Source organism: Protopterus annectens, chromosome 5.part0, assembly GCF_019279795.1.
Source record: "Protopterus annectens isolate FY-2018-M chromosome 5.part0, PAN1.0, whole genome shotgun sequence".
NCBI lineage: Eukaryota > Metazoa > Chordata > Ceratodontiformes > Protopteridae > Protopterus > Protopterus annectens.
Window position 1 is genome coordinate 110,091,820 of NC_056735.1, and position 16,564 is coordinate 110,108,383.

Genomic DNA, 16,564 nt, shown 5'->3' on the forward strand with positions numbered 1-16,564 from the left:
GGCTCTACTTACCTGACCCCTTATTATATTCTTATATAGGTTCACAGGTTCATATGTTTATACTAGGCTATTTGCCCAAGGGCATTTGTAAGCCTAGCCCATAGTTATGTGGCTTTCGCCACCCCTTTAGTTTGAATAAAACTATGCCTATTATTTTGCTGTGCCTCTGTCAAGCAGTGACACTGAAGTAATCCCTGGGGTATATCTGCGATCTCCCATCCATTGGTCAAGATTCCTCTTGAACAAGGCCAGCGAGGTGCTCTGCCTCACATGTACCGGGATTTTGTTCCACAGCATAGGGAGTCTCTGGGTGATGAATTTGTCCCTCCAGCACATTCTATTAATAACCGTGTCAAGGTTTAAGTCTCCCACCCTTGTGGTTCTGAGGGATCTAGATTTTTTGAGGTGAAGCATATTCATCAAATCTGGGTTTGACATGGCCTTATATGTCAGGCACAGGTCACCTCTGAGCAAGCGGTATGAGACTGAATAGAGCTGGAGTTCTTTCAGTCGGGCAGCATAAGACATATTTTTGAGACCCTTTATCCTTTTGGTGAGGAACTTTAGGGGCCTTTCCAGCTGCTGCAGGTGTCGGGTCAGATACATTCCGAATGGGGCATTGTACTCAATCATAGGTCTAATGAGTGATGAGTACAGGGGGACGATGACCTCCCTTGATCTAGATGTGAATCCCTTCATGATCAGGTGGGCAATGTAGAAGGTTTTCCTAACTACTTTAGCAACATGAGTGTCAAACGAAAGGATATGTATGTCTGGGGTGCATACTGTCAAAAGTAAGTAAATTATTTTTCCAGCATTCTTTTATTCATTTATTTAACCAACAAAATAGACAGCATATGTTGAGACAACCTAGTACATTCATGCCACCACTCAATTCTACCATGCAAATGTTTCTTAAAGTATGTGAAGCTGATTTATATAAATATTTGGAAGAAGGTAAAAATCAGAAATATTTTAATTTAACAAATACACAAAAACAAGCATTAATAAATTTACAGAACAATGATAATATCATAATAAAAATTGTAGAACAAAGAATATAATTTATTTAGCTGAGTGTCAGCAATGCAAAGCATTTTATGTGGGAAAAACAAATAATATGTTTAAAGTTAGAATTCTGCAACATCTTTCATGCATAAGAACTAGAAATATGCACAATGCACTTTATAAACATATAGAAGTAAATAATGACCATCAGTTTAGATTTAGAGCTATTGCAAATGTATTTCCTAGTATAAGAAAGGGTAGCCTAGTAGATGCCACTGAGAGAGAAGAAGCAAAGTGGATAATTGAGCTGTTAGCTCATAGGACACCAGGACTAAATGAATTTGTTCCTATGAAACCCACCCTCAAAGATAGGAGGGTGCAGTATAAATTTTGATTGGTTGGAAACTGTTTTGAATTAGGTATTTAAATGTGACTAAGATTGTTTTTATTTCATCTGAAGAAGGGCAGAGCCCGAAAGCGCTTATCTGTGTTAAAAACTGCTTGTTGAATTTTGCCTTATATTAAATTAGTGTTTTATCGAAGGATTGTGGTGGTCTACATTGGTTTGTTCGCTAAAGATTTTTTTGTACTCTGTGGACCTTCAGTCAGTTTTCTCAATTTGTTTTCTTTGCTGCTGCTTTTGTATTTGGGGAACTGACACACAATGGAACATTCTGAAACTGCTATAAGGGAAGAATCTGGTGCTTCACCTGCTATTTCCATGGGAATGAGAACCTTTTCTATAAGGAGAGACCTAACTAATCAAGGAAATCCGTTGCTGAATTTAGAACTACATGTAGCACCTGAGAGATGTACATTGCATCAAGTGAGTACAAGTAATGATTTAAAATTTGAAGAAATCATAAGAGACTTTACATTTAAAGTTAATAAGTTAAAAAAGTTACAATGGCAGAGAAATCATTTCGAAGCCTGTTTAAAATTTGGCATAGTACCAAGAGGAATGAGGGTGTTTTGTATGCCCTCACAAGGTGAACACTATCCAGAGTTACTAGCCAAATGGCAGCGTATCAACATAAATACAGGCTTTTCATATATGAAATTACTTCTGGAATTTTTTGCACCAGAGGAAGAGAAACTCACAGCAGAAGTGGGTGTTTTACAAATGCAATTAGAGACTGAATTTAAAGGAGAAAGATTCACTAAAAAACTAGACGAGTTATACTGTGCTTTTTCAATGACTGACCAGAGGTTACAACAAACAAAAGTAAAAAAGCTACAGCGCGACTATAAAGATTTCACGACCGGTATCATCTTCATATGGCTGAGAGAGGAAAGAGGAGAAATCTGTTCCAATGTCTCTTTAACTGAGACCAACACGTCATATACAGAAGTGATGCGAGGTAGAACCACGCTGAATAGCGCTCGAAGAGCGCAAGAGACTTTTCGTTTGACCAACAGTAATGAACAATTAGTTAGGTCTAAACAAAGTAACTCGGTGGAAATAGTGAGTTCAAATTTAACTACGGAACCTTTGGGAGAGAGGACTATACAACGTTCTGAATCAGAAGAAACAATGAACGTTTCTTTAGTAACTGCTGTTCCAAATGCAGTAGTTACCCAATCTAAGGACTTGGGTGCAAGGCCCAAGACAAATGAAGCAGTGCAGCAGGGTGAGCATTTTTTAGCCCAACTGCCAGCTCCAATGAAGAAAAAAGGAGAATGGAAGAGAGCCAGCAGCGAAGGCAGAGGGGCAAAAAAGAGAAGGACATCAAATTGACTGGTGATAATATTGTTTATAATTTGTCTAACTATGTTCTTAATGATGATGAATTATTTGTTTTAAACAAAGGTATGTCCTTCGTACCAAGTAGAGAAAGCTGTTTTAATGAAATAGTCATGGATATGATGTTTTATGGTAGAAAAGTAATGCTGCAAAGTTTATTTAACCAACAAAATAGCATATGTTGAGACAACCTAGTACATTCATGCCACCAATCAATTCTACCATGCAAATGTTTCTTAAAGTATGTGAAGCTGATTTATATAAATATTTGGAAGAAGGTAAAAATCAGAAATATTTTAATTTAACAAATACACAAAAACAAGCATTAATAAATTTACAGAACAATGATAATATCATAATAAAACAGGTAGATAAAGGTGGAGTGGCTGTTATATTAAATAAGGATGATTATTATTTTAAATTAAATTATTTATTAATAGAAGGTAATACCTACTTGAAAATTAGTCCATTAGAACTTAACAACATCATAATAGGAGTTCATAACAGTATTAAATGTATGTTGGATAACAATACTATAGACCAAGATCTTAGTGAATTTCTATTAATAGAATATCCAGTAACACCTATTTTCAAAGCACTACCCAAGTTACATAAATATTATAAAGATCCCCCACTGAGACCGATCGTCTCAGGTAGAAAATGGGTAACTGAAAATTTATCTATTTGGTTAGAATATACTTTAAAACCATATACAACAAGAATAATAGAAATTTTGAAAGATACACAACAATTTTTGGAAGCCATAAAAAATGTTGATATATGTGGAAAAGAAGTATTAATGGTCACCTTAGACGTTGTAAATTTGTTTACAGTGATAGAAAATGAATATGGCATGAATGCTGTTTGTGAACTATGCAAAGAAATGGGTGAATCAGATGATAGGAAATTATTTACAATAAGAAAATGCTTGAATTTGGTTTTATCTAACAATGTATTTATATGCAATGACAATGTATATAGACAAACACAGGGGGTAGCCATGGGCACCTGTGCTAATCTATATGCAAATTTGGTTTTGTCATTTTGGGAGAGATGTTTTGTGCTAGGGGGCCAAAACAGATGGAAAAAGCATATATTTCTTTATAGACGTTTTGTGGACGATGTTTTTATTTTATGGGAAGGGGAAAAGAGAGAACTAGTACTTTTCATGGAATATTTGGAACATACCACAACTTTTTTCAAATTTTCTCTCACATGCTCAGATGAAGCTATAGATTTTCTGGATGTCAGAATTAAAAAAGAAAGATCTGGCTTTGTTACTTCCTTGTTTCGAAAAGAATGCTGGAAAAATAATTTACTTACTTTTGACAGTATGCACCCCAGACATACATATAAGAATATAATAAGGGGTCAGGTAAGTAGAGCCTCAAGGCTTTGTACTAAAGATAGTGATTTTGAGGAAGAATTGATGAATATGGAACATATTTTTAAAAATAGAGGTTATAATGAGAGGTTGATAGTAAGTGAATTAAGTCAGGGTAATATACATAGAAAATCTGTATCTTCATTAAAGACAATTTCATCAGAAGAGCAACATGGCCATAAATTTGCATTTAATAGAATGACATTCACGTATAGTAGTAAAATACATGGTGTATGTGACATTATTAAGAAAAATTGGCATATACTTTTATCTGATGATAAAATAAAAGAAATAGTAGGGATAGAACCCAAATTTGGATTTAGAAGAAATAAAAATCTGAAAGACATTTTAACACAAGAAAATATTAATAAAGAGATTGTTTTTAAGCATCCAGTAACAGGGAAATTATTTCATTTTAAAGCAAAAGCCAATTGTAAAACAAAGAATATAATTTATTTAGCTGAGTGTCAGCAATGCAAAGCATTTTATGTGGGAAAAACAAATAATATGTTTAAAGTTAGAATTCTGCAACATCTTTCATGCATAAGAACTAGAAATATGCACAATGCACTTTATAAACATATAGAAGTAAATAATGACCATCAGTTTAGATTTAGAGCTATTGCAAATGCATTTCCTAGTATAAGAAAGGGTAACCTAGTAGACGCCACTGAGAGAGAAGAAGCAAAGTGGATAATTGAGCTGTTAGCTCATAGGACACCAGGACTAAATGAATTTGTTCCTATGAAACCCGCCCTCAAAGATAGGAGGGTGCAGTATAAATTTTGATTGGTTGGAAACTGTTTTGAATTAGGTATTTAAATGTGACTAAGATTGTTTTTATTTCATCTGAAGAAGGGCAGAGCCCGAAAGCGCTTATCTGTGTTAAAAACTGCTTGTTGAATTTTGCCTTGTCATATTAAATTAGTGTTTTATAGAAGGATTGTGGTGGTCTACATTGGTTTGTTCGCTAAAAATCCCAAAAAGGGAAGGCATCACTGATCAGTATTAGCAAAAAACTACAAGCAGTCATAAAATTGTCTAAGGCCAGCTTCGAGAGAAAAATTGCACAGGACACTAAGGATAATCACAAGGCTTTCTTTAGTTATGTTAGGAACCTGGGTGGTAATTCCCAGATATGCTCAGAATTAGTCCAAAATGACAAAAAATACACTGAACCCACAGACATTGCCAACATCCTAGCTGACAGGTTCAGCGCAAACTCCCCCCCCCACCAAAAGGGCAAATATCTATTCCAGCAGTGTGCTGCCCCCCTGACATCTCAGATGCTCAGGTAAGAGCCGCCCTCTCCAAAGCAAAAAACACAGCATCAATGGGACCAGACGGTGTCCTGGGCTGCGTCCTACATGAACTCCAAGAAGAGCTAAACCCAAACATAAAACTACTGTTCAATCTCAGCCTTACTACAGGATATGTGCCCAATGAGTGGCGTACAGTAACAGTGGTCCCTCTCCATAAAGGTGGTGCCTCAACGGATCCTGGAAACTATCGCCCCATAAGCCTGACTAGCTTGGTCTGCAAAGCTATGGAAAGGATCATCATGGACCTCATAAATAAAGATATTGGGGACCTACAGACACTGGATCCTACCCAGTTTGGCTTTGTTAAGGGCAGATCCTGCCTCTTAAACCTGGTTGATTTCTTTGAAACAGCCACCAAGGCCATTAACGAGGGGAAGGTGGTCCACACAGCCTACCTGGACCTCGCAAAAGCCTTCGATACAATACCCCACTCGGGCATTATAGATAAGCTCACCAGCTTAAATATAAACCCCTATGTCACTAGATGGATTGCAAACTGGCTCAAGGACAGAACCCACATGGTTAGAATTGCTGGAGCCATGTCAGACTCTAAATCAGTTACAAGTGGTGTCCCACAAGGCTCAGTCCTGGGACCTCTTTTGTTCGGTATATATTTTTCGGAGGTACCGGCCAAAACGGAAGGACTGTGGCTGACCAAGTTCGCAGATGACTGCAAACTGGGCTCCATAATCGACTCTCCAGCCGACACAAGCATCCTCCAAAAGGGCCTCATAGAAACAGACAACTGGTGCCAGAGCCATGGCCTCAAGCTAAATGCCAAAAAGTGTATAGTCATCCCCTTTGGCAAAATCAAAGTGCCCACAAATTACCACATAGGTGGTAATCCATTAAGTACAGAAGAAGTAATTAGGGACCCAAGTTGATAGCAATCTCTCATTTGACAACCACGTAGCCAAAGTGGTTAGAAAAACATTTTATATAGCCCACCTAATCATGAAGGGATTCACATCTAGATCAGGGGAGGTCATCGTGCCTCTTTACTCATCCCTCATCAGGCCCATAATTGAGTACAATGCCCCTTTTGGGATGTACCTTACCAGACACCTGCAGCAACTAGAAAGACCCCAAAAGTACCTCACCAAGAGGATCAAAGGGCTCAAACAGATGCCATATGCTGCCCGGTTAAAGAAACTCCAGCTCTACTCAGTGGCATACCGCCTGTTCAGAGGCGATCTGTGCCTGACATATAAAGCCATGTCCAACCCGGAATTAATGGACATGCTGCACCTCAGAAAATCCAAATCCCATCGAGCTACGCACTCGAGAGACTTGAACCACAGCAGTGAAATAAATAGGACATGCTGGAGTGACAGATTCATAACCCAGAGGCTCCCTTCACTCTGGAATAAAATCCCAGTCCAGGTTAGGCAGAGTCCCTCATTGACTCTCTTCAAGAGGAATCTTGATGAGTGGATGGGAGATCGTAGGTTTACCCCGGGTATCACTTCTGTGTCACTGTTAGACAAAGGCACAGTATACTAACCTCGAAAAAGGGCATAGCAAAATAAATATAAAATGGGTGGCGAAAGCCAAACACATTCTGGCTAGGCTTATAAATGCCCTAGGGCAGATAGCCTAGTATGAACCTATGAACACACACATATATATATATATATATAGATAGATATATATATATATATATATATATATATATATATGTCTGTATGTATATCTATATCTATATATATATATATATATATATATATATATATATATATATATATATATATATACACACACACACACACACACACACACACACACACACACACACACACACATTTCCCCTACTGTTGAATAACTGTGCTGCACGATATGCTTGAGAAAACATCACACATATCTATACACACACACACACACACACACATCTATACACATATATATATATATATATATATATATATATATGTGTGTGTATGTATATACGGTTGTAAGCGGGTGCGAAAAGGACAGTTATGTCTGTTGTGAAATCTATGTTGGGAACACATTGCCCTTGTTTGTGAAGGTGAGATTAGTATGTTGGGAAAGGATAGTAGGTATATTTGGGGAGGTAGGTTGGGTTGGAAGACAGGCAAGACAGCATACAGGGTCAGTATATGACACATGTGGTGGGTAAACACCTTGGATGGGGAGTGGTGTTTGGAAAGTGGAAGCCCATGAGTCCGCAAATAAAAACAGTGGGACCAAAGTCCACACTCATGGGCAGTCACAACTACACCTTCACGGCCCTGAAGGTGACTGAGCTGGGGGCTGAGCAGAAGGTGCATGAGGACCCTGTAATTGTGTACCAAGAGCTTCAAGGTGGTGTAGCAGATCCCCAAAATCTCTGTGGAGCTCCCTATGCACCAGACCCTGGACCTGACTTCAGGTGACAGGATCCTGTCTGTGTGTGCTCCCAGGGGGGGAATGAACACCATCCCCTTAGGTGGTTCCACCTGAAGGTAGTGCAGGATCAGCAGATGATGGGGTCCTGGGGTGGGTGCCAGATGTGCTGTGGCCTGGTAACATGGTCAGATGAGGTAGGAGAGGTGGTTCTGCTGGGAACAGGCTTTCCAAACATGCTATTGTGCTGCAGTTATAGAACATATGTGGTAGTAATAGTCCACACAATCCAGGATTACTTCTAACAGCATGCATAGATACCCCATTACCACAAAACACCAGATTTGGAGCAGTCGCATAGCAAACAGAACACATGCATATATGGAGCCATAGTGGCCCTTACAATGCCATTAAGGTGACATTGTTAGCAACAGGCCACCAATGATAGTGTTTCAACATGGAACATGACTAGAAACACATTGCAATATTTGTTGTACAATACGATATATGTCCCAACAGTACGTTTGCTGTAAACATACCCGTTGAGTTGTGTGTTCAGATTGTTGTTGTAGATATGGGGAGGAGACAGAGATGTCAGTTAACTATTATATCCTTGCAGTATGAGGTGCTCAGACCTTTTTCCTCTTTATGTTCTTTATGTCTTTCAGGCACCATGTCTAGAAAGCGGCTGCCAGTTTATTCCCCCCAGGAAAATGATGTGATTATCAACTACCTGGTGCAGCATCACCACACTCTCTTTGGCCATACAGCCCATGATCTGCAGGAGAGGACTGCCCTGTGGAATGAGCTCATCCACAGTGTAAATGTCAGCCTGCATAACCGCAGTTATGAGCAGGTCTGACATTGCTGCACTGACCTCATTCACCATGCCCGTCAGCATGCTGATGCAGTTAGGAGGGACTAGCTTGGGGCACCTGCCCACCAGCAAAGCCAAGAACCAGCTGATAGCATTGTGGAGGTGGGTGCTACCCACACAATGGATGAGGAGTGTGCAGGTAAGGCCACAGAGTACATCAGTAGACCACTGTTGCTCATCCATCTACATCTGTAAAGTTTCATCATGCATATGTGAGTTAAAATATATATAGTCTGTTGCTGCATTGTAGTAATAAACAAATGTGCATAATCTGTAGTACTGTGGGTTTGTACTGTTGATGGACTGAAATGCTGCTCCCACCCTGTATCAATGCCACAGGTGTGGCTACTGACATCACATCTCTCACACAACTATGTAAGTCCCTCTGGCATACCTCTGGGGCAACAGCCTGTAGCTGGTGAGTATGGTGTTGTTTGTTTAGGTTTGGCAATACACCAGCCATGTTATAGCCATGGTATTTGCCATGCACATATTTAACACACCTACCCATAATGCATGCTGTACATGTTCACTTATTGTTGCTGTGAATTGCATTGCATCACAGTGGTCACCATGGTGGCATATCTGAAGGGTATGTAAGAGTCCTGCAATATGACTAACAACCTGTCATTGCAAGATGTGTGCACAGAGGTGAACATAATGGTGGGAGAAATGGCCTACAGTAGGAACATGTCTGAAACATCACCCTTATACAGTACTACAACAGTGTATATACCACTATTACAATGGCAACTGTTACAGATCTACACAATGGCATATCACAATACCACATTCCACAACCCTTACAACCTGTAATGTGATCCTAACATGAGCAATGAATGTGTAATATCGAATCCTTTGTTAGGACATCAAATATGGGGACTACATACCTTAACAAATACTGGAAGCATATGTGTGCACACACTCCAAATAACATATTGTGGAAGCAGCTTTTGAGGTACTGACAGCATTCACTCTTCATGAGTATGCACCTTCCATCAAGTACAGGTCCTCAGTGTCACACCAAGAAATGGTCTGCTGTCCAAGAAGTATGTCCATCACACTTGCCCACTCACCTGCAACAGAGGCAGCAGTGCCTTGCACACATCTTACAAGCCATAGAGTGGATCCCATATCCAAAAGGTAGCATGCAGGAGTGGAAGATGTAGCCTTACCTCACCATTGCATATACCATGGCAAACAGTGCAGACAGTCATGTATGTGATGAGGAAGTATGGGACAACATTAATGTAGAAAATAAACAGATGGCCATCCAAGACAGATGACGACACATGTTGCAAAATGGTCATGAAGGCTGCCTAGAAACATGCCACATCACTGAGGGAGTTGCAAGAATGTCTAGCAAATACTGGCTGTGCAGTACCTGTGTTGACAATCGCCTGGACTCTGCATAAGTGTGGCTTATGGGTTAGGGTAATCAGATGGGACAGTTGTTCCACAGGAAACATCACCCAGGGCTCTCTACAGGTAGCATAAGCATAACATCAAAAGTCCCCCAAAGGCATGTGTTGCAATGTATAATGGTGTACCAAGACCAAGTCAGAAACTTACAGACACTATCAATTAAGATACATGTGCTGCATAAGCAACACCTCACTCCACCTTAGGCCCACTATCCCCATCTGTACCTTGCTGGTGCCAGTGTACACCTGTATGTTTGCCGGTGATCAGCAGGGACTAGGCCGGTACACATGGTGTTCTAAATTTGGGACACTGCAAAATGACACTCATGTGTGGCCCATAGTTGTCAAGCATCTGCAAAAAGACTGAGGATGGGGAGGGGTGTCATCATGAAACACAACAGTGAACTGAAGCAGACATCCAAAGCTCACTAAGAATGTCTGTATCTGCACACAGTCAAGATCATGAGTTGTGGCAGACATAACCCTGACTCCACAGCAATAGGGAAGGCAATGTGTGACCTCCAAGGGCTGTGCACATGAGCTGACCTTGCAATCTGGCAGAGTTGGGGGACATTTGTAGGGCAGAGTTACCAAATACTGGCAAGTGCAGATGGGCCATGCTAGTATACCCCTTCCAGGTGTATACTAGCAACTACTGTTGTAGTACACTTAACAGTTGATGCAACAAACCATCATGTTAAGGGTGTGCACACTTATGCACCCACATATTGTATGCATCTCAGTCAGCATCTGCACAACTAACACATTTGTTTGATACTGCATTTGATTGCACAGGTCATATGTCTCATATCAGGTTTGTGTAATGTTAACATATGCAGTATTGTGGCCCCATGGCATATCAGGGAAGAGGGTGCCATGTCAATAAGGGTGTGTACACTCCTCATAGCCCCAGCAAGCTTTGAAGGTTGTCAGTGTAATTGTATTTTATTGCTCATACATGTACCGCTGATGATGAGATCTGCAAATCAGACATCAGGCATTCACTATTGACATCTGTCCTCATATCATCCCAGGCATGTGTTGGACAAACACATAGGGGCTGTGAGCAGCAGAGCAAACATAACTGACACACATATACACATTCAGCAATGGCGTGTACACCTGTGAGGTATGGTGCACTGTAAATGCCAGGGTAAGGAAGAGGTGCACAGCAATACTGTGTACATGGGTGCAGTGTGTTCCAGGGGAAGGGGCATCACCTACTAACACAACTCATGCATCACTGTGGTAACAGGGATTGACTATAGCTGCAGTGTCTGCTGTTGAGTGCCACTTGTCATACATGTTGACAGATGGTTAATGAGAGGTCTGTGTGTAATATCTTTGTGCAACCTCACCTGCAAGTGTGTGTGTGTGTGTGTGTGTGTGTGTGTGTGTGTGTGTGTGTGTGTGCATGCGTGTGTGTGTGTGTGTGTGTGTGTGTGTGTGTGTGTGTGTGTGTGTGTGTGTGTGTGTGTGTGTGTGTGTGCAGTTAAGCAATGACATACAGGTCTTAAAGTGCGTTTCTTGTTTTCCCCTCACAGATGGTGAGGTGAGTCAGGGTCCCTCCTGCAGGCAAACTGATGTTAGTGTCCATACAGACTCTGACAATGATGATAGGTATGGTGACACACAGGCAGGGTTATCAGGGGCTGAAGCTGTGCCATCGGTTGACATCCCACTGTTATCCACCCCATCCTCACACACAGTCATATTGCCTATGCATACCCCATCACTAGTGGACATAGATGAGGGACAGTTGGCGGGTGGTGGCATGAGACAGGACAGTGTGGTGACTATGGCAAGTGTGTCTGGACATAGCAGCCATAGCCGGATGCCCGGCGAGGTACCACACAAGTAGATGTAAAAGGGTGCTCGTAGGAGGGCTGCTGGTCATCATGCCCCTGGCAGAAGTGCCACAGCTCGTATCAGCAGACGCATGTTTCAGGCCATCATGGAGGCACAGGCATATATGTAATGTTATATCAGACAGGGTCTGAGGCTCCAGAGAGCTACTCATTCTGCTTGTTATTGACAACATCCATGATCTTGCAGGTTCCCACCATTATTTTGCAGAGGTCCTGGATAGACAGTTGGGATGGTGGGAATCCTCGACCGTGCAATGTCTGTGCTTGAGCATATGGTGGGAGTAGAGAGACAGCCACGTGGATGTAGGTCAGCAACACCAACAGGTGGAGGGTGACATGGATGTGCAAAAAGTCAGAGCCACTCCTGTAGTGGCAGTAACAGAACCAGCACTGCAGAGGGGGTGTTGTCCACACCACAACATAGCAGGCCATGTGCACATGGCCTTGACTGGTCCTAAGAGGGACCCAGATCCAGCATACATATGTCAACATTAGGGGAGAGTACCATATCTGGCCTTGTACTTGCTAGTGCATGTGAAACCCCTGGCAGGCATAGTCCTCGTGTCCATGGCCAGAGACGGTGAACTGCACACCCTGTCAGGTACAGTCTGCAGCTGTCCAATAAACCCCTGTATAGGGCAGCCACATGACAGAACTGTGTGCATCCATACACACACACATCACCAACACAGCTAGGGCAACCCCATACATACACACACCACATTTGCACAACCTGATTAATAATGAAACCCCCTAACATACACACATGATGTCAACCAAACGACTCAGCCTAGGTCTCTGGCAAACCCACAACACACCCTGTGCATATGATGATACCTGTGCCACATCCCTGTCATCCATAACATCAAAGCAGGGACAGGCTAATATGGTTTTGATGCACACAGTGACTGTACTACAGTGTACCAATTTACTGCTGTGTAACATGTTGTCAGCAGTAATGTTTAATGCATACATGTCAGGTAGTGTAGCTGTCCAGCCATGATGCATTATAGCTGTTAGTAACACTGAGTGATTGTGGTCTCCATAATGTTATCCATTTGTGTTGTAGGTGTCTATGTGTCAGCAGGATGTTGGTCTGCTTTTGTTTCCTACAAGGGGTATGGCACTGTGGTGATACCTTGATTGTGCCATATCCTGGGTACAGCTGAACACAAGTCACAGGTCTGTATAACAGTAACTGCATGTGCCTCATGCCTGATAGGTCTGAGGGGTGTATACAGAAGAGTGCATGGTGGCTGATGTTAGCAGCCCTTCTACAGTAGACAATGGTAAGTGTACTGGGTGGTACACACCACATGTTTGTGTATAACACACACACACACAGAGGCTTTGGTGTTGATGCAATACACAGAGAATACTGTACACATGGATGTATGTACTTTTGCAGGGAACCTGTTTTAGCCTATGTAATTCCGCCAAGACAGAATAGTTACAACATCACATTGGGAAATAATCAGCCTGCTAGTTTAATGTCATTGACGATGGTACTGGCAGGGTATATGTCCCATTCCCCAATGTAGTGCCATCCTTGACTTGGTAGACATTGGTGTGCTGGTGTGGGTGGCACAGCCCTACCCTTTGGAGGGTGTGGGATGGTGTAGAACTGCAGATAGTGTGATTGACAACTACTTAACATGTTAACATAAACTGTACAGTATTACAGCCGACTTAAGTGGGGGGGGATACACACAACAATAACCGCAATGATGGTGGCTGTGTCCACAAGATCCTCACCTAGCTATATATATATCAACCCCAGTATCGCTGTACAGCTATACAATGGGGAAGAGGGCATTTACACATCTACTACTAGTTATGTTGGAATGAAGTTCCACAAGATGATACCTTTGAAATATTACCATGTGCCAGTCAGTTCTTTAACAGATGACCCCCTGGGACATGTATTTTCTGCAAAATGACATAGATCCCTTCACATACACACACAGTCTTTACTTGGCATCACTGAGAGTAGAACCCCTACCTAGGTATTTATTGCTACTAATGTGTGTGGCCTTAGTTACACACACCACACGGCTTTTAGGATAAGGTGTGTCCCAGGTTACTTGTTAAGTGAAGAACACCACCAGGCCTTGTATAGTATGATAATGAGGGATGTACTGGCTGTTTATGAACAATACATAGTGTGACATACTGTCATATATACATTGACAAACACATAACAGTCATACACACATCTGAGAAACCTGTGTTTTTCAGTGCTAACTACCTTGTCAGCGAGTCCATTCTGTTACAGATAAGTTGCACACAGCCTATGCATCACTGTTCTGGATAGTGTATGGTTGATGGTGACAGTGGTCCCCATACAGTGGACCTTGGGACATGTACTGAGGGTACCATGGTGTAAAGACAGTATACCCAGCACAACACCTCACATTGGATATTGTACTCACTAAAACCCATGATAATACTCTGACATGCTCACAATCACACATTGACCAGGACTGCAATACAACCCCTTGTCTATCTCAAGAGTGCTACTACAGGGATATGCATCTATTGCACATGCTACAGGGATAGTAGGGTGATGCTTTGTCATGGCTCTCCTATGGTCAGCAACATCACTATCCCTTATACTGTAGGGCAAGGTGTATTGTATTAGGAGAAGGTGGTGTCAGAATGCTGTATCCTACAAATATACACACTTGCACACATACACACACTTGCCAGGACTCAGAGGGTAACCCATGCCTATCTACCCATTTGTACAACAGTGTTGTGCTGGTACTGCAAGCTCCAGGTAGCCCATAGGGTGAAGAGTGTAACAAGGTACATTTAATGTCCATTACAGCAGCAGCCATATCTAACTATGGCAGTGGGTGTGAAGGCCCTCAGGGTATTATCAACTACAGGTTTACAAACACACAGACACTGTTATTTTCAGTAATGCACACTAACACATTTGTCAGTACTGGGGTCCATAGGTGCAGGTGTTCCTAGGTGTGTACTAAGATATTTTCCATGGATAGATGGGAAGAGTAGGGGATGTGGGTACAGTGGTAGCATGCCACCTACCATTTGTCAGCAGGCCATCTATCAGCTGATGCCATGTGAGTGATCTTCAGGGTGAGAGTTAAATGCAACATCCAATCATCTGGTTGCCTCTTGCAGAGGGCCAGTGAGATGCTCCAATTGACATATATGCAACATGTATTACATAACATGGTCAGTGTCTGCCTTGGAGACCTATACCCAAGCATGTTCTGTTGAATTTGGTAGTGTAGTTAAGGTATCCATGGCATGTGGTGCATACAGGGTGGGGTTTTCTAGCTGTGGCATTCATAACAGCTGGGCTGACATGTCAGTGTCAGTCAAGCATAGATTGCCTGTAAAATGACAAGATGGATACCTGACATCTGCTCATCTGTAAAGAGGACAGACATACATCAGCTAGCCAACTGGTTATGCATTAGGATGAATGTTTTGAGAGGCAGACATCTGACACTGATAGGTATGCCATTACTACATGACAGCAGCCCTCAATGATGTGTCCTGTACAACACAGTCATCTACAGTTAATATCCACATGTCAGATCAATATCCAGTAGCAAATACTTAATGACACACAGCTCACACACCAAGAACACGATAGTCAGGACTCAGAGTCCATCTTTGCATGCAGGGGTGTTTGGTTCCAGTACTACAATCTGCAATCTACTCTTACTTGGGAAAGCACTGTTAACAGTAGTAATGTAATGATACACTACATGCCAGTGTGACTGCATACTACCTGCCTGCTACCCATGTATGAAACACAATCAAACAGAGCAGAGTGTTGTACAAGCCATATATACTCAGGTGTCCCAGACAGTAGACTCACATTCCTTGCTACTGTAATGACAGCACATAGATGCATGTTATGTACATAGAATTAAATACACTTATTTAAGATTACATTACCCTGCTGTTTTATCAGACTGGAATGTGATCACTGGTTACCAGGACTGAGCCATGCTTAGCAGGTGTCAATATTGCTGCAATATAAATGCTAAACAGATTTGTGCACTGGTAAGTGAAGCTTACATGGTTTAAGCACCTGTATGCTTAACTGTATGTTAGCACCGCTTACCCTTGCGCAAACCCATGCAAACTTGCTTAAAGCTGCTCAAAACAGCCTTAACCACTCTGTATCCAACAGTCCTTGTTCTGCCTAGCAACAAAATATACAACCCTTGCAGGTCTTGAACCCACGACCCTGCACACTATAGTCAGTACACACACACACTTGCCACAGATGAACTTCAAACCCATAGCTGTGTAGTTACTGCTGCTACATTGTTCCACATTTATGGCACACACCATGGAGCTTATAGGGCTAGCCCTTCTTCAAAGGTGTATTTCAAGGTGGATGACATCAGCAGGCTTGCTAAAGTAGGGCAATGGGAGGTGTAGTGACTGTGAATGGTCTAAAATGCATTACTCTCTGCACACACAGGCACACACACACACACACACACACACACACACACACACACACACACACACGCACACACACAGTTTCACAGTTGCCATAACTGGGATTAGAACTCCTACCTAACTAGTATATCACACTATA